At 35.0% G+C, this 19,272-nt stretch overlaps 1 pseudogene; it reads right to left on the bottom strand.

The window, feature by feature from the left end:
• LOC126721369 (G-type lectin S-receptor-like serine/threonine-protein kinase At1g11330) overlaps positions 1 to 17,542 on the bottom strand; it is a 29,265-nt pseudogene extending 11,723 nt beyond the window's left edge.
• Positions 17,543 to 19,272: the final 1,730 nt, after the last annotated feature.

The raw sequence follows: 19,272 nt of genomic DNA, 5'->3' as shown, positions 1-19,272 counted from the left end.
CAAGGATTGGCCATATTATCTTTACATAACATGTTTATGTACCTTGTTTAGCTTTGATGAGCTTACTTATTGCACTTTACTAGTTGAAGCTTTGTAGTGCATGTTGTGTGGGAGATGTTTATAGTTTTTGATCACTTTGTCATGATCTTGAAGTCATATGTCTTTGACTGTCGGACTTGAACCTTTAGAGAAATGCATAAATAACCATCTCGCCACTGTTTACTAGCCAATCATGAACACCTTAGTGCATATCATAAGATTTTGTGCTCGAGAAAGTGTAGCACATGCACAAAAAAAACATAAGGTGTAACTTCGGTTTAATTACTTAATACTTAAAATTGGTGTGTACTATTAGGCTTGATGCCAAATCACATAATTAAAATTGGTGTGTACAATATGAGGCAAATCAAGAAACTTACATGATTGCAAGCTTATGATCTACGAGATGTGGGAGTTATATGATGTAACTCTTTAGGTGATAGTCTCTTTTAAATTTTATGTGATGAATTTTGTAGAATTTGTGATTGATTGCTATTCACATATCACCTTACATGTATCTCAAGTTTTTGCTAGTTGCACACACTACACAAGTTACTCTTTGTTAAACTTGGTACATTATATTGTGTGTGTTCTTATTGTGGCCATCCAAGATTACATGTTCCTTGATTTTGATGCAAAATGTGTTTAATGTTTGCACTTTGAGGATAAATTGATTGAAAATCTTATTTTGGAAGATCTGGGTTAAATTCAAGTGTTTTTGAAAAACTTTAATCTCATACTCATGCATTTCATTCATGAAATATTGTGCTTTGAGAAGTTTCTGCATTAAATTGTTCTGTTTTTCAAAAAAGTTGATTTTTTTCATGCATTATTTGTGTTTAGGATTCATATGCATTGCATTGTTTTTGTATCCATCTTACAGTTTTGCAATCATATCTCTCATTGTTTTCACACATAACATGTATACACTTTGCTACATTGGGTACTCAACTTGATTTAAAAATTGATTGATTAATTTTTGAGCTATGTACTTTCTAGTATATGCCTTTTTATGTGTGAATTGTCGAAAATATTTTTCTTAAGAGATATGATGGATAATCAATGTGCAAATATTTTCTCTACTCATGCAACTGTTTATGGGTCACATAGTGCCATGTTTGCATTTTATTGAAAGAGAGAATATTTTTTCTTCATATGTATCCTCAACTTAGTTTTTTTTTTAAACTTGGTTTGTGTCTTTTTATTTATCCCCACCCCCTTTATTTTTCCCCGAAACTATTTTTCCCAACTTGTTTTGTTTTTCCTATTTTTATAGGAGGGGGAAATTTATTTTTAACCTTTGTGGTTCTTAGGGGGAGTTGTTGCTCTTCATAGGGGGAGTTGTGTCTATTGTCTCTTACTCTGTTGAGTATATTTTCTGTCTATCATCTGATTAGGTAGTTTTTGTCAATACGTGACAAAAAGGGGGAGACATAGATGACCTGTTTGTTTTGTTTAGGGAGAGAATATAAAAACTTTTTGTCATATCTAACTTAGGGGGAGAGTTAGAATTTACTTTTGTTTTTTATATTCTATTTCATATTATTATTTATATGTCTTTCTTTCCACACATGCGGTGATGTGTTTGTTGAGTGTTTCAGGAAAGACAGGTGCATTCTGATCAAGACCTTCTACCTCTTCTTGCAACTTCTAGGTTAGGAGTCTTAGATTGGGATTTATTATGTAATTGGGCATTTTATTTTATTGGGTTGTTCTTGTATTTGAGTATTTCATTTTTATATGAAAGTTTTGTCTCAAATTGCCAAAGGGGGAGTTTGTTAGGTTCTAAATGTTTAGAATAATTGGCAAATCGTGAACACAAACTTGTCTAGATATAGATCTTAGAGTCTATAGGTTTTATTAGACAATGCTCAATGTGATTCAAGTCAAGATTTAAGATCATACAAGCCGCAAGAAGAAGATTTCATAATCTGTCTAGTTCGATCGATCGAAAGACAAGCTCGACCGATCGAAAGTCGTATCTGCAGAATTTTAATTAAGCCCAAACAGCAGTTCAAGCCCATTTAGGATTAGGCTTTCTAATCTACTTCTCCCAGTATATAAAGGAAACCCTAAGCACGTTTTTATGTGGCTTTTCAGAGAGAAAAGAGTGTGCCTCTTTTGTATTTAGGGTTTTATTCCTAAAAAGCTCTCTTATGTCTTCTACCGGTGCTATTCCTTGAAGAATCTCAAGATCCGGTATTGTAGAAGTTGCTGCCTTCTCTTGTCATCAAAGGTGTTGATGATCTAAACCTTCAAGGGTGGTCTTGGAGTCACAAACAGGAGTGTTTGCATTGCTAAACCTTTGAGTGGGATCTCAAAGTCACAAACGGGGGTGTTTATGTTTTGCAAAGGCCAAAGAAAGAAGGAATCCGTGGATTCGGAGCTTGCACGTGGTCGTGTCAGTAAGTTCTACTAGTTGGTAGCAATAAAAAGTCGAGTGTGGGGGCTTGTAAGTCTTATTGTATGAATTTTGATTCTTTCTAGTGGATTTGCTTTTTACCTTGAGGATAGCTAGGTTAAATCTTCCCCAGGTTTTTTACCGGTTTGGTTTTCCTGGGTGATCATATCATTGTCTTATATATTTTCCGTTGCTATGCATGATATGATTGTTTGATTGTGATAACCTAGACTTGGAATTTGGACTAAGTAACAGCTTGGCTAATTAACTAGGTTTAATCAATTATTTAAGGGGTCTAAAAACTAACAAACACATTTAATCAACAATACTCATTCACATTTGCAAGAAATGAAAAACACTCCCAATATGAATTTAAACTATCTTATAATACCATGCAAGCCACTTTCTTGCTCCAACACAACAACCCACCACAAAACCAATTTCCAACATCACAAATATAGAGTTTTACAAGTATTTAAATCATATAAAATACTATTCATCACATTTAATCAACAATACTCATTCAAATTTGCAAGAAATGAAAAATACTCTCAATATAAATTTAAACCACCTTATAACATCATGCAAGCCACCCGCTTGCTCCAACACAACAACCCACCTCAAAACCAATTTCCAACATCACAAGTATAGAGTTTTACAAGTATTTAAATCAAATAAAATCTATTCATCTCATTTAATCAACAGTACTCATTCAAACTAACAACCCACAAGAAAACCAATCACAAACATCACAACTATAATACTTACAAGTATTGAAATCTACTATTTATCACATCTAATCAACAATTCCCAATCATAATTCAAAAGAATGTAAAACACTCCCAATTTGTATTTAAACCACCTTATAACACTATGCAAGCCACCCGCTTGCTCCAACACAACATACCACCACAAATCCAATTTCTAACATCACAAGTATAAAATTTTATAAGTTTTTAACTAGAATTTACTTACTTTGCTCAAGCTAAGCTTACAACTTTCAGAAAAAAAAAATCCAAAGTTATTGCAAATAATGTGTATTTAGCCTGCAAAAGAAAACTTAAATTTATAAGTCCTTCAATCTTGAAAATGATACAACTACCAGAAACAAAAAAAAAAAAAAAAAAAAAGAAAAAAAAAAAAAAGAAAAGAAAAAATTATACCTATGAAAATTAATGAAGAAGAGTTAGGAGCTTAGTTGATGACTGTAAGGAATTCATGGGTATCAACATGGAATTAAACTATTAATTATTACAAGTAATGCCCAAGATTTCTACTTATATAGGCCCATGCTGTAAGTGCTAAATTAAAAATTAAAAAATAAAAGGCCCTACTTCAACATCAATTGCAATACCACTAGCTATAAAGATGCTGTGAGGATGTGGAGAGATAAAAATTGATGAAGAGCTAATTTAAAAAATCAGGGAATTCAGAAACCTAGAAAAGTAGCCAAGAAATATTAAAAAATGGGACATGTTACAGAGCATATTAATGGTACCAGTTGTGCCACCAGCCAAGAGAAATGTTTGCACATAATAAAGTATGAAGACTGAACAAAACATCACCATAATTATAATACAAATCACAAGCATCCACATACTAAAAAAGAACCTAACCAAAGAGGCACACACGAGCAAATCTACTTCCTAGCCCTCTATTTGGTTGATATGAAAGCCTTTTACAAGATAATATACCAAAAAATTGTCCATTGTTCATTTAGTTTCCTAAATTACAAGACATACAGCTCAACTACAACATATCATAACATAATAAAGTTAAAAAAAAAAAAAAAAAAAAATTGCACATTATAGAGCAAGCAAATTTGGAATGTGAATGAGAGCTTTTAGATGCATGATAGTATATAAAATTCCAAAAAATCCACACAGACCCTTTATTTTCAGGGACTTCAACTACAAAACCCTTGGTAGAAAAAACCTCAATTTGCAAGATTCTCAGAACACCCACCAGATCAAGCAACTCACAAAACCAATCAAGTCCCTTACTTCACTTACAATCAACTATATTATACAAAAACATAATACTAAAAAAAAAACCACGTTTATTTTTAACTAAAATCATTGAAAAAGAAATACCCACCAGCTAAAAACACCAAAAATTTTGAAATTTACATTTTCCAAGTACTAATAGTAATAAAAAGAAAATAGTGCCAAAATCTTCTCACAATTAAAGGGGGGGAGGGTAAGTTTTACCTATCAACAAGCCTTCACTTTTCTCTGTACAAAATGAGGATTCCCCTTGGCTAAAATTTGCTTAACAGTCTCCGCATAAACAAAAGTGACAAAACCAAACATCCTAACATCTTGAACCAAAAAAGGAATCCCAATTTTGCAGCAAAACAGGGAACTTGATTAGCTCATAAACCAAAAAAGAAAAGCAATAAATAAATATAATTTCAGAGTCTCTTACTTGAAGTAGTTAGAAAAAAAAAAAAAAAAAAGAAAAAGAAAAAAAGGTTGAATCGATGAAGGGAAGGCAAAGGGTCGTCGGTTGGAAGTGGGAGGTGAAGGGTCGGTTGGGGGTAGGAAGCAAAGGGCCAGTTGGGGGTTGAATTGGCGAACGGTCGGTGACTAGGAGTGGGAGGCGAAGGGTCGGTGTGGATGGGAGCCAAAGGGTCATGGGGGCTGAATCAGTGAAGGGAAGGTGAACAGTCAGTGCGGGTGGGAGCCGAAGGGTCGTAGGAGCTGAATCAGTGAAGGGAAGTTGATGGGTCAGTGTGGGTGGGAGCCGAAGGGTCATTGGGGGTTGATCGGCGACGACGAGCAAGCTTCAGTGGTGATGACAGCGAGCCGAATTGACGGTCGAATCGCAGATGGGTTGTGAGGGAGAGAGTGAGGGAAAGAGAGAAAAAAACTAGAAAAAGAGAAAAAGTGAAAAAAAAAAAAAAAAAAAGGGCTGAAGCTCATAGTAGTATAAAACTTTTAGTGACGAACTCAGATTCGTCGCTGTTGGATACCTTTAGCGACGAACTTGGATTCATCACTGATAATGTACTGATATTTATGATTTTATTTTTAGCGATGACTTATTTTCGTCACTATATGTTATATTTAGCAATGAAATAGTTTTCGTCACTAATAGTGTTCTCACTAACACCTTTAGCGACGAAAGTTTACATCACAAAAAACTTAAACTTTTAGAGATGAAAATGTTCGTCATTGTAGCTGAATTTAGTTTGGCACCAACATTTTTTGCATGGCGCCCGAGTTCATATTAGTAACTTGGATTCATTGCTATTGGTTACTTTTAGTGACGAACTCGGATTCGTCGCTGATAATGTATTGATATTTATGATTTTATTTTTAGTGACGACTTATTTTCGTCACTATATGTTATATTCAACGGCAAAATAGTTTTCGTCACTAATAGTGTTCTCAAAAACACCTTTAGCGACGAAAGTTTTTGTCGCAAAAAACTTAAACTTTTAGTGACGAAAAATTTCGCCTGAGTTCAACATAACATATATCGACGAAATTTAGGTTTCGTCGCTAAATATTACTAATTTTTATATAAATAGCGACAAAATATAAATTTCGTCGCTATATAGTACTTTTTTGTGAGGAAAAAATTTTCCTCACTAAAATTTGTCACTGAAACTACATTTTGTTGTAGTGGAAACAACAAAGACGAGAACAAGGCTGGAGCTTTGTTTGTTCATAAAAAGGAAGAGAGAAAAAACAAGCACAACCAAAAACTCGAAGAGAGGAGTAGCCAAGAGTTTGACGATAGAGAAGCTCGAATGGAGATTTGTTATGTGTAGTTAGTGAAGGAATACGATTAATAGTGTACACAGCAGTGAGAGCAGCCTCACCCCAAAAGCGCTCAAGAAGAGAGGCATAAATGAGAAAGGTGTGGACAACATCAAGAATGTGATGATGTTTTCGTTCTGCACGACCGTTTTGTGGAGAGGTGTATGGACAAGACCGCTAAGGAAGGGTATCATGATTGTCTAAAAAGGATAGGAAAGATTTATCAATATATTCTTGAGTGTTATTTTATCGAAAGATTTTGACGGTGCAATTGAGCTGTGTTTCAATCATTTTTTGAAATGTTTGGTAAATAGACACAAAGTCAAACTTAAGGTGAAGTAGATAAATCCAAGTATATTAAGAAAAATTATCCACAAATATGACAAAATATCTAGATCCCTCCTCTGTGGGAACAGGTGCAGGACCCCAAATATCAGAATGTATAAGATCAAAAGATGCAGAAGAAAAGGAGTCACTATTATTAAAGGGCAATTTTGTTTGTTTGCCAAAATGACAGGAAGTACAATCAAAAATTTGAAATTAAACCTAACCTAAATGAGCTTAAAATCCTAACAACTGAAGACAAGATAAAGATGGATGACCAAGACGAGCATGCCATAGATTAGGTGAGGGGGTGGCAATGGTAGCAACTGTAGAAACAACTTGTGAAGGAATCTTCAAGTCATGAACCTTAAACATACAACTAACCTTACAGCCTATCCCAAGCACTTGACCCATCCAGGGATCCTGCACATCCACACCATGATTAGTAAATAAAAGATCTATGCCTAATTCACAAAGTTGACCAACAGAAAATTAAGGGATAACATTGGGATATGAAAAGTGTATGTAAGTTTTAATTTATTCAATCATGTGTTGGCTTTATTCCGTACCAAATTTGCTTGTAATTCAGCATGTAGAAACTCTGTATTTAGGTAAGAATAATGTAAGGGATGTGTGTGAGAGAGTGTGAAGAATCTTAAGAAGTGTGCAATTCAAGGAAGTCTCGCGATTGGCAAGTTATCAAAATGGCACACGTGTGAAGCATGCAGAGGGAGCTGAAGGGTCATGCCAGCTGTAGCACTACAAGACAAAACTTCCAGTTTGGCCAGGCAGTTAACTCACGACTTAAACTCGCGACTTGTTCCAATCGCAAGGTCGAGTCTCCAGAATGCCCTATTTGGTTGTAACTAACTCTTCACATTCCTCATACACCCTACTAAAAATGCTCTTATACCCACGAAATGTAAAGCGCTTCTAGAGAGAATTTTGAGAGAGAAAGAAAAACAAGATTGGCTCATCCGCAATTTTTGTCCTTTGATTTTCCAAATTCCTCTACTCTCATCCTCTCCATTGACATATCCTTGAGAGGTACATTTAGCCAAATCCTTATCTCACCACACCTATATCAGTGATGATATATTTTGGTGCTTGAGAAGTAGTTCAGAAGGGACAAATTCATTGTGGTTGATGCAATGGGCGATTACGGGATCCGTAAGCTAGAGAAGACAAAGTTCGGTGTAACCCTGTTGGAGTAAGAAGCTTGGAAGGCTTAGGTGCACTAGGTCGATTAGGCTTGGAAGATCTTCTGCTATTTATGTATCCCAACTTTATTCTCTAGTGGATTATTGACCACTTGGAGGGCTCCAGAGAGGTTTTTCGCCGAGTACTTAGGTTTCCTCTTCGATAACACATTGTTGTGTTATCTTATATCCTTCTTCTCTTACTCTTTATCATTTAATTGCTACTGTGGTTGTGATTAATTTTGGATTAGAGTGTTTTACCAATTTGGTTTTAACTTATATTCATATTCTGCACATATATTGTTTATTTATAAGCTTTTGTTGATATTTTTAAATTGGGGGCCTAAATGTTCATTGGTGTTTTATACACTATTTGAACTTGCAATTGGTATTAGAGCAGATACACTTGTTGTGGTTTAAATACCTTAGTATGATCCTTGACCCCTTATGTTTATTTGCCATGGATAGTGCTTTGTATGCCTCTATGCATGTTTTGGTTGATGATGAATGTAACATACCACATGTTTGTGAAAATGCCTCTATGAGTGATAATCCTCATGATTGTGATGCTATGTTAAATGAATCTTTGGGTGTTGTTGTTATTCCAAACATCAAACTCCTAGAGAAAAATGCTTAGCTTAATGAATCCAATAAATTGGTTGAGAAATATAAGGAAATTGCTGAAAATTCTCTTGAAAAGCTGAAAGAGTTTGAATATTGGAATATGGACTTAGATGCTAAACTTGTTTTGTCTAACAAACTTGTTGATGAACTAAAATGTGAAAATGAATCTCCTAAGATGCATACCAAGTGTTTGAATGCTGAACCTATTGCTAAAAAGAATGAAAATACTTGTTGCAATCATGTTGTGGTATCCGATTTTGTGCCTATTGTGTGTTCTACCTTAAAGGACAAATCAGTATGCATTCCTCAACATAAAATAAATCAAAAGGTGGAGAGAAAGGCTATTAAGTCAAAGCCTCTGTTTAGGTCTCAATCTAAGGTTTTGGATGGATCTAAGTTTATTCCAACTTGTTACCATTGTGGTGTGATTGGTCATATAAGATCTCAATGTCATAAGTTGAAAAGAGAACAAAACCATATTACTAGATCCCTTCCCAAAAAGCCTAGTGGACATAAACACATTGTTTGTCACCATTGTGGTGCCTTTGGTCATCTTAGATATCATTGCTCTAAGTTTCATGCTCTTAAAAAAATTAAAAGAAAAGAGAAACTTGAGCTTCTTGGAAATTGTGCTACGAAAGCTAAACTAGTTTTTGGGGAAAATGGTAAGTTGTTGAAGAAAGTTTTTAATGTTCTTATCTCCTTGTCGATGTGCATCTTTGGTTCTCATTCTTCCAACCCTCGTCTCACTTTTCATGAGACACTCATTGAAATAATCATTGTGTTTGGATGAGAAAGGGTTCTTATGGTTGAACTTTTTCTCTTTTGGTCCCTAATCTAATTCTTTCAATCTTTGTAAGGCCCTTCATGCATTAGATGCTATATATTCATGCATTTTTGCATCTTACATTTATTTGTATGCATTGCTTTTGTTTTTTATCTTACTTTTATGTTTTAGTTTTGTGTGAGTAAAAAATCCAAAACTATATAAAAAGTGAAAAATTCAAAATGTTTAATCGTATATGTTTGAGCATATATCACATGTGAGTTTGGTCTAGTACCTTTGTACAAATGGTGTAGTGCATTTACGAGCTTAGCTTATTATATATGCACATCTATCTTTGTGGGAAAAATCTTGACATCTATTTGTGACTGTTATAAATTGATTTTTAAACTTGTCATAAATGATTAGTCATTAGTCTTGATGGTTTTGATACATGCATAGACTTGTGCCTATATATCTTCTCACTCTTTTTATTTTTATTTTTTTGCTTAAAGAGCTCAACCAATGTTAAATCTCAAAATGAAAAGAGACAATGAGTTGCAAAAACCGTTGCACATACTAGTATTTGACTAGGAAAAAGGGAAAGCCACTTGTATTGAAAATGTATGGTGCCCAAAAAGTCAAAAGCTTGTTCATCAAATTAAAATATCAAAAATTTCAAGCATCGATATCAAAATGAGATGTATTGATTCTGAAAGCTGAAAAATGTGCTAAAAAACACAAGAGATATTTAGACTCCTTAATAAAAGTTATTGCTCGATAGATTTTACACTAACTTAATTCTAATTGCGGAATAGTGTAAATGAAAGCGGATAAACAAACAAGCTACTCTAACAAATATTCATATAATCACAGCAGTAAAATGAAATATAAAAGGGGAAGGAAGAAGAATGCAAACATAGATAACACACCGATGTGTTATTGAAGAGGAAACCAAAGAACTCAACGAAAAACCTCTCTGCCACCCTCAAAGCGGTAATTGATCCATTAGACAATTAGTTAGGATACATGGGTTAGCAAGAGACCCTCCAAGCCTAATTTACCCACTGTACCTAAGCCCTCCAAGCTCCTAGTCCAACAAGGCTTCTCGGAACCGTGTCTTATCTAGCTCTCTTGATCCCGCAACAAACTCCATGTTGCGTCTGCCATCTTTGGCTTCTTCCAATACTTCCCAGCAGCATCAAACTATCACTTGACACTTTGAAAGGGTGTGATAAGTGTTTGGGTTATCAACCTCTCAATGGTATAGAAATGGAGAGATAGAAGTTGAGGAAAATCCATAAGCTATTGTGTAGAGGATTGTGGGTATAACAATTTCTAACTCTCAAGGTGTTTGGCTAGGGTTTTCTTTCAGAAGCATTCTTTAACATTTGTGGGTAATGTAGGTATATATAATGTGGGTATAAAAAGTGTGTATCAAATAGTACATTCTGGCAAAACAGAATGTCTCGCGGGTGTCTCACGGGAAGGCCTTACTCGTGAGATACTCGCGAGACATAGCTGTCTCCATCTATACTGACTCTTCACATTCCAGTCATGTGTAGGGCACATGCATTATTTCGCGGGATGCTAAGTCATGAGATACCCACAAAAACCTCTTCAATCTTCAATAGCTTAAGTCTTCATGCACTTTCTCTCCATCACTCAATCCTTACAATCAAATCCTACAATAAATACATGGTACAAAAGATTGAATAAAATTACAATCAAATTTGGCATGGAATAAAAGCCAACTAAATACATAGTTGTAAATCACAACTTTACAGATTCAAAATGATCAAATGTTATGAATTGTAAAGAAGCCGAATGAAAAGCATCAAAGATATGTAATCATTTTCTTGTGAGATGTCATATATATTTATTTCTATAATTGAGATAGATCACTTGACTTAGTACTAGTTGTGTATGACTTGATTGAATTGATCATTGAAGTTTCATTCTAGGCTAAGGACTATTCCACATTTGATATACACACACAATGCATACGCCAAATGTTCAATAAATGCCTTATTAATTTGTTCGATTGTACTTGTTTAAATGTGATGTGTGTGTGCTGGATCAATCCAAAAATATTTTTGATCATTTTATGTGTATTTGGAAGTGATTTTTATCACTCTTTGTGTTCATATTTAGTGCTTGCTTTGTTTTTCATTGTTTAAACACGTTCTATGTTGAAAAAAAGGTGTCAGAGTTTTTCGTGACTCGCCAGTTGCGCAACTTAAGTCGCGATTTCATCCAAAAGCTTTCACGACTCACTTGTGACTTGTGAAAATTTTTGCGACTCATCTCATGACTCACTAGTCGTAAATCGCCTAGAAACAACCTTTTAAAGTGTTTTTCGTGGGAAACTCGTTTTAAACCTCTCCCATCCTCTTTTAAACCTCTATTTCAATATTTTTACATCAAAACCCAATAAATTTGAATGTTTTTCATTCCATTAACATCTCTAAGGTAATTTTACACTCTTTTCATTGATTTGGATCCTTAGATTATATTTTGGAAAGTTTTGTGCTCTTGGTTGGGATTTTCATCATAGGGGATGGGGAAACTTAATTTGTCAAATTTTTGTAGGGATTGGTTTCTTTTGATGATTTGCTTTGGATGTTGGCCCCTTGTGGCAAAAAGAAAATGTATTAAAGGCGGATTTTATGATGTTTATGTATTGTTGTTCATAGTGTGCACGTTAGGTGTTTGATAAAATACCTCTTAGGCATTTTCTCACTTGTTTGGACTTTAATGAGTAGCAAACCTTGGGGTTTCTCATGTTTACTCATTAGAAACATGTTTGGTTCATTGATTGTGTATATAACACACCTTGCCCACATGTGCACTTTCCATGCATTACACATAGCCACCTCTTGCATACACCTTTGCTACCCTTGTCTAGCATTGATCTATACCTTGTTTCTTCATCCTAACATGTCATGTTTACCTTATGCTTTGTAGCATTTTGTTTTGTCTTAGGTTTGAGCTTCATTTTCTTATTCATCTCACACCCCTCATGCATCATTATCATTGTTCATACCTTCATCTCTTGCCCTCGTTTCTCCTTGATCATTTGTCTATTCATGACAAAAAGGGGGAGAATATACTCTAGAGAGTATACCGAAGAATTTTGTCATTATTTGTGACTCTTGTGCACAATCTTAAGGGGAGAATTCTATCTCATACACATTCATAGGGGGAGAGATTACCATAGGGGAGATGCATATACTAAGGGGGAGAAGACTTTGATAATAGAAAACTCTATTTTGTTTGTTTTTCTTTATGTTTGTTTTCTTGTTTGCTTTATAGTACTTTTAATTAATGTTTTTGCATTTTCTTTAGTATTCTTGTGCCCTTGTTGGATTTTGTATCCTTGATCAATTGCCTTAATGTTCTTACATTGGTTCTGTGTTGGATATGCATACATCTTTATGTTATTGCACTTCATTAAATACATCATTCGGATGATCATTTGCTTTGCTGTAGTCATTTCTATATGACTGTTTCGGTGCATGGTCAAGTTGCTTTACTTGATTGCAATTTACTTGTTACATTATACTTGTCCTTTTATTACTTGCTTTATCTTGAGGGTCTAATGTGTTTTGTGCAAATGTTTCAGGTTATAGGTATATAAGTTCTAAGTGCATCATAGCTTCTAGATTTAGGTGTGAATGAGTTTTGCCATTATTCCCAAACTCACATTTAAGTCTAGAGTCTATTTTAGGGTGTTTTGTCATGAAATAGTCAAAAGGGGAGATTGTAAAGTTGAATTTATTCAATCATGTGTTGGTTTTATTCTGTGCCAAATTTGCTTGTAATTTAGCATGTAAAAACCCTGTATTTAGGTGTGAATAATGTTAGGGTTGTGTGTGAGAGAGTGTGAAGAATCTTAAGAAGTGTGCAATTCAAGGGAGTCTTGCAACTAGATCTCACGACTAGCTTACGATTGGTAAGTTGCCAGAATAGCTCACGTGTGAAGCATGCAGGAGGAGTTGAAGGGTCATGCTAGTTGTAACACTACAAGACAAAACTTCTAGTCTAGCTAGGCAATTAGCTTGTGACTTGTTCAAGTTGCGAGATCAAGTCACCAGAATACCCTGTTTGGTTGTAACTGACTCTTCGCATTCCTAATACACCCTACTATAAATACTCTTATATCCACAAAATGTAGAGTGCTTCTAGAGGGAATTTTGAGAGAGAAACCTTAGAGAAAAATAAGATTGACTCATCCATAATCTTCATCATTTGATTTTCCAAATTCCTCTACTCTCACCCTTTCCATAGACATATCCTTGAAAGGTACATTTAGCCAAATCCTTATGAGTGAGGAGGTATTTTGGTGCTTAGAAAGCAGTTCAGAAGGGACCAATTCATTTTGGTTGATGCAATGGAAGATTACGAGATTCATAAGCTAGAGAAGACAAGGTTCAGCGTAACCTTATTGGAGCAAGAACCTTGGACGGCTTAGGTGCACTGGCTAGATTATGCTTGGAGGGTCTTCTACTATTCATGTATCTCAACATTATTATCTAGTGGATTATTGACCGCTTGGAGGGCGGTGGAGAGGTTTTTCGCCGAGTACTTTGGTTTCTTCTTCGATAACACATCGCCATGTTATCTTTGTATTTGCATCATTCTTCCCTCACTCTTTATCATTTAATTGCTGTTGTGGTTGTGATTAATTATGGTTAGCTTATATTCATATTCTGCACATATATTGTTTGTTTATAAGCTTGTGTTGGTATTTTTAAATTAGGGGTCTGAACGTTCATTGGTGTTTTACACACTATTTGAACTTTTAGTGTCATTAAGGGATAAACAAGGAGAAGAGATTGTTCCTTTATGACTAACAGGCGTAGGAGTTTCATCAGCATTGTAAATGGTGATTAAATGTTCTAAGGGTGCCTTATCAGAAAATTGGGATTCATCAGGAGTCATATGGTTACAACATACAATATCAAAAAACCAAGATTGTTTACCTATGGTGATAAAAAGAGCAGTGGAAGTGCGGGATAAAACTTATTGAACTACTGTCTCAATGTTAGCCGTAGCAAGTGAGGAAGCCAAAGATGGACCTGTAGGAACTGATGAATCCGAAGGACATATAGTAGCTGCCCGGGGAAGAGAAGTTTTATTTGACTCTTGTATAAATTTCTGCAATTTGCGACAAATTGAGATGTCATGACCTTTGGCATGGCAAAACTCACAGTGAGTACCTTTGGAAGATTAAGAGGTAGAACGCCCAAAGTTTTTTTGTGGAGGAGCAGTGAATACAGCAATGGGAGGCTGTGGAGATGGTGTAGCCAACACATGATCAGATGATGACATGTGATGAGTAGGCCGACGGTTCTCCTTAGAAATGAGCTCCTTGATTGCAGCATCAAAAGGAGTAGGAGATCGGCTAAGTAGAGAAGCCCTAGTAGGCTCACAATCCTCACGTAAACCCATCATGAAGTGCATAAATTTATGGCGATCCCGATATTTGACAAAGAGCTCAATGTCCTTAGAACACACTAGTGGAGGATCTGTAGTAGAGAGTTGTTCCCACATAGTAGAAGTCAGAGAATAAAAATCAGAAATAGATTGACCTATCTCTTGGTGCATTTGATAAAGTTTTGATTCAATGTGAAACTCCAAGCTTGAATCATTAGTACAATTATAGCGATCGGCCAGAAATTTCCAAGCAGCTTCGGCAGTCTCAAGACGAGGAAGAAGATTATGAATGGAGGGAATAGAGGTATTGATAAACCAAGACAAGATCTTACTTTGAATACTCTCCCATTCCTCTAAGCATTCTTCATAATCATCCGTTGTAACAGCAGTCTTGGAGGCATATTTAGCAACTGTGGCTTTGGATTTAGGGTTTGGTACTGGCTTAGGAATTGAATCAGTCACAAATCTCCACAATGTACAACCCTTGAGAAAGACAGTCATATTTTGAGACCATGCATGATAGCTAGTAGGACCATCCAACATAATGGTGATAGGACGAATGATATCTCGTTTGTTTTGTTGAGCCATAATGAAGAAAATGACCAAAAAGTGGGATTTACCCCTTCGAAAAATTTTGACCTTGGTCAACGGCAGCGGTCAAAGTCAACAGATGTTGACGTCACTAAGGCTAATGTGGCAATGCGGCAGTGAATGGCGTGTGGGCACGTGTGGTGCATAAGATTGGGTGGTGGCACGTGTAGGCGCATAGGCGCATTTTGCGGCAAGCAGAAACCTGGGGCGGCACGTGAGGGCGCGTGGGTGCTCCTTTGGGACTATTTCTGGCTGGGTTTTGATTGGAGAAGTCTGTTATATCATGTCATAATTGTGGTTCGATGATTTGATTGATGAATAGACTAGATCTGAGAGGTAATGGTTGGGTGTGACGGCAGTGACTTGCTTTTGACGGTGGCTATCAGTGAAGGCAAGGGCAGCAAAAGAACGCCGAAAAATAGCACTAGGTCAGAGCAATGACTCTGATACCATGTTAACAATATAAAATGAGAGAGCGAAAGACTGAATAGTCTATATATTATGTGTAAACAATAATGTACAATAGAGAGCCTTATATAGGCTAGGTATGTGTGCAGTACAAATAATATGAGTAAATTACGAGTACAGTATACTAGGCTAAGTCTAATGGGCTAATCTAGTCTAAGCTATACACTAACAAGTATCAACTCATTCTTGAACTCAAGTACTCCTTGTCCTCAGCATCTTGGTAACTTCTTAATGGCTATATTTTCTCCGGTTTGCGATTTTCCCTGATGTGATGACAAAATAGGGTTTAGGTTAATGTTAGATTTAGTTTATTATAACATCATTGTTTACGAATTTGTTTATACCATACCAAATAAACAGGTTCAAATTGGCCTTTGTTTGTGGCAGCCATAACAAATGCATAGCTAAAGAAAGTTAAATAATGCCCCTTTTTTCCATCATTCGGAATATCATCGTCGTGGATAAATCTCTCTGAAGTGACCAAAACAAGAAATTCTATTTCAGCCTTTGTTTCATTATTCCCTGTGTATTTTTAACAATAACAACTAATTAGAAAATTGCTTAATTCAATCTAACTTGTTGATTCTATTTGCTAAGAATCTACCTTCAGGTATACATTTTCTCCTTCTTAACAGGTAACACTCTTAAAAAAAAAAAAAAAAAAAAAAAAAAATTAAAAATTAAAAGCAGAGCAACGGCAATGATAGAGCCAGTCCATATCCTTCTCGTCGTTCCTACATTTGGTAATAATTACCCGTGTTAGTGTCTTAGTGATCACCATTTTAGTTAAGCTAATAGTTGAAGAGATCTATGTAACATGCAATCATGCAAGGTAAAAAGACACTAGTAGAAAGCATTTGGCATGAAATTTGGTAGGTTGAAGCAAAATGGCCTTCTGAGCAATAGTCATTGCTTTGCTATGAGGTACCTCTTGAAAATGATGAATTCCATTTTTTAGGTCCCAAAAATTGCGATTTTGCCGTTTATAGTAAATTTTGTTCCATAGTAATATTTTGCTCAAAAGTCAAAATAAGGTCTCGCTTATTTTGGGATGACTCTTAAGGTTAGTAATTTATGATTTTGCTCAATTTTGCCATTTTTGGTAAATTTTACTATTTTGTCACCTAATTGCGTAATTAGTGTGAATTAGAGTTTTGGATGTTTCGTAGTCGTCCTAGGGTTTTACTTTTTAGTATTTATATGTTTTATAGCCATTGGAGTCAAATTAGACTATGATCAATATAAACACAAACATTTTGTCAAATTTCTTTTTTGGTTGATTCTAGTTTTTTATCACCTGGTGGATTTATTCTTGTGGATTTGAGGTTTACTACCCAAAAACTAATAGTTTAGTTTCTATCCATCAAAGAGAGCATTGAGTATACTTTCTTCAGGCTTCCACAACATTATGGTAGTACAAAGAACAAATTAACTTACTACTGCGAGAAGTTTGTGCAAGAAAATAAACATTCCCTTCAGTTCCAAGAAAAAACATGGATGTTTCTATCCAAAATTGACATCCAGTGCCATTATCAAATAGAGAACGGAAGGCCACACAGGCACAGTTTTTCCAGCAAGCATCTCTGCAATCACTGATGCCGAGACTTGAATTTGACAAAATTGATTGATCAGAGTAGTAATAAGGAGGTCTAAGTTCAAATGCTTCACCACGATGCCTACATACGAGTTGTTTCCACCTCTGACATCCTCCATTAGTGTTATTGCCATAATACTTATTTGCTCGGGCAATACTAGATCCATAATTGAGATCCTTTAATTCCCCCAAAGAAGCAAGCATCCATTTCGACTGCTGACTTTGATCTATATTATATATTATAAGTGAAGTATTCTTCATCCATATTTGAAACGACGATGAAATCGTATGTAGTATTTGTCTCTGCATGTAACATCTGAAACCTGTTTCCATTTCTCCAATAAACAACCTCTCGTCGCTGAATGATCAATTGGTGTCCCTTGGGGTCCCATTCAAACAGTGGCGGAGGCACATAGAGGCCAAAGGGGGCCTTGGCGCCACCCCCCCCCCCCCCCCCCCCCCTCCCTCCCGGCCCCCGCCCCCACAAATTTTCAAGTATATATACTCAAATATATGAGTCATACAAAAATTAAAATTTTTTCTTGAGTATGTAGGTTGATTGGCCCCCCAAACCCATTAAAATTTTGATATGTTTATAAAAATTGGATTAACTGAATCCCTGAAAATGAAATTGAGTTAATAGAAAGGGTTCTTCTTAGTTTTTGCTTGTTCCTCATTTTAAGAACTTTTTTTTTTTTTTTTTTTTTTTTTTTTTTTTTTTTTTTTTTTTTTAAATAAAAAGAAAAGCGAGTAAAAACACTTCCCTTACGTGCTAGAGGTTGATGGTTGGCAAGCAGTGGAGGCAGCAAAGTGCACTCCTCTCCTTAAAAAAAATCACACAACAGCAACTCTACTAGCAGATAAATTGGCATTTGATTTTGGATAGATCAGCACAAAGGAGCTGAGTTCTTCTTCTCCCCTTCTTCTATCTCTATATTCTTTGTTTTCAAATTCTCTTGATTTTTATGTTATGTTGTCTGGAACAAATTTTGACACGTACTGTTAAATATGGTTGTTTCACCACAGATATGTGGTTTTCATATTTTGTTAATAATTTTATGATAGTTGAACAATGATATTTCTTGACACTATAAAACTACTTTTAGAGACAGAGATTAAATTTAATTTGTTATCTCACAAGGAATTGTGCAAATACACACCAAAATCTTGCAATATTTTTACAATGATGGACCGTCAATATAAAATATTATATCCAATTCCACCCCAACCAAAAATAAATGTGTTGTGAAAACATTATAGTCTTTGTTGCATTCCTAGATTTTGTTTTGAAAAGTACTACCTCCACAACTTTTTTATAACTCTTTCGCAACAGATCCTAAGTAGTTAGTTGTTATTGATTCTAATTTGAATTTATTATTGAGATTACCTTTTTACCCCACTAATAACAACTTATAACACATTGCCATTTAAAATTTGTTGTGAAAATATTGTAAATATAACATTTCTCTTTTCTTTTTGACTAGTTAATAAAAGGATGATACTAGGAATATTACATGTAGAATTTACAAATGATGAATCATCAATCACAAAATATAATCCAAATATTTATTTATCATATGTAAATTTTACAAAATATAGCATTTGTATACAAATATTATAAAATATAGTATTTGTCTAGTTTAAGTGTCGTAACTCAATTAACTAAAAGGGTTCAAATCCAGGGTTTAAATCTTGGTGCTTTTGAATCTAAATCTGACTTATAAATAGCACAAAAAGTATTAAGCTTATTACAATTATTTTTATGAATTCTAATTTAGTGGATAAAATATATCATACAAATATAGTACATATTGATTTATAAAGTACTTTCCATTAAGAAAAAGATTTATAAAGTGCTTAAATTACATTAATAGTACTATTTTTTATTACTATATATAACCAAAAAAATATATAGTTTATATATAGAGAAGAAAATTATTCATGGCCCCCAAAGACAAAATTCTGGCTTCGCCACTACATTCAAAGTGAAAGGGCCTCGAGCTATGATTTCATCAGATAACACACATGTAAGTGACCATGTCTGGCCCGTTTTGTGGTTGACC

This window comes from Quercus robur, chromosome 4 (genome assembly GCF_932294415.1).
Source record: "Quercus robur chromosome 4, dhQueRobu3.1, whole genome shotgun sequence".
NCBI lineage: Eukaryota > Viridiplantae > Streptophyta > Magnoliopsida > Fagales > Fagaceae > Quercus > Quercus robur.
The sequence above is the reverse complement of the archived record's forward strand: the minus strand, read 5'-3'. Positions and strand labels throughout refer to the sequence as shown.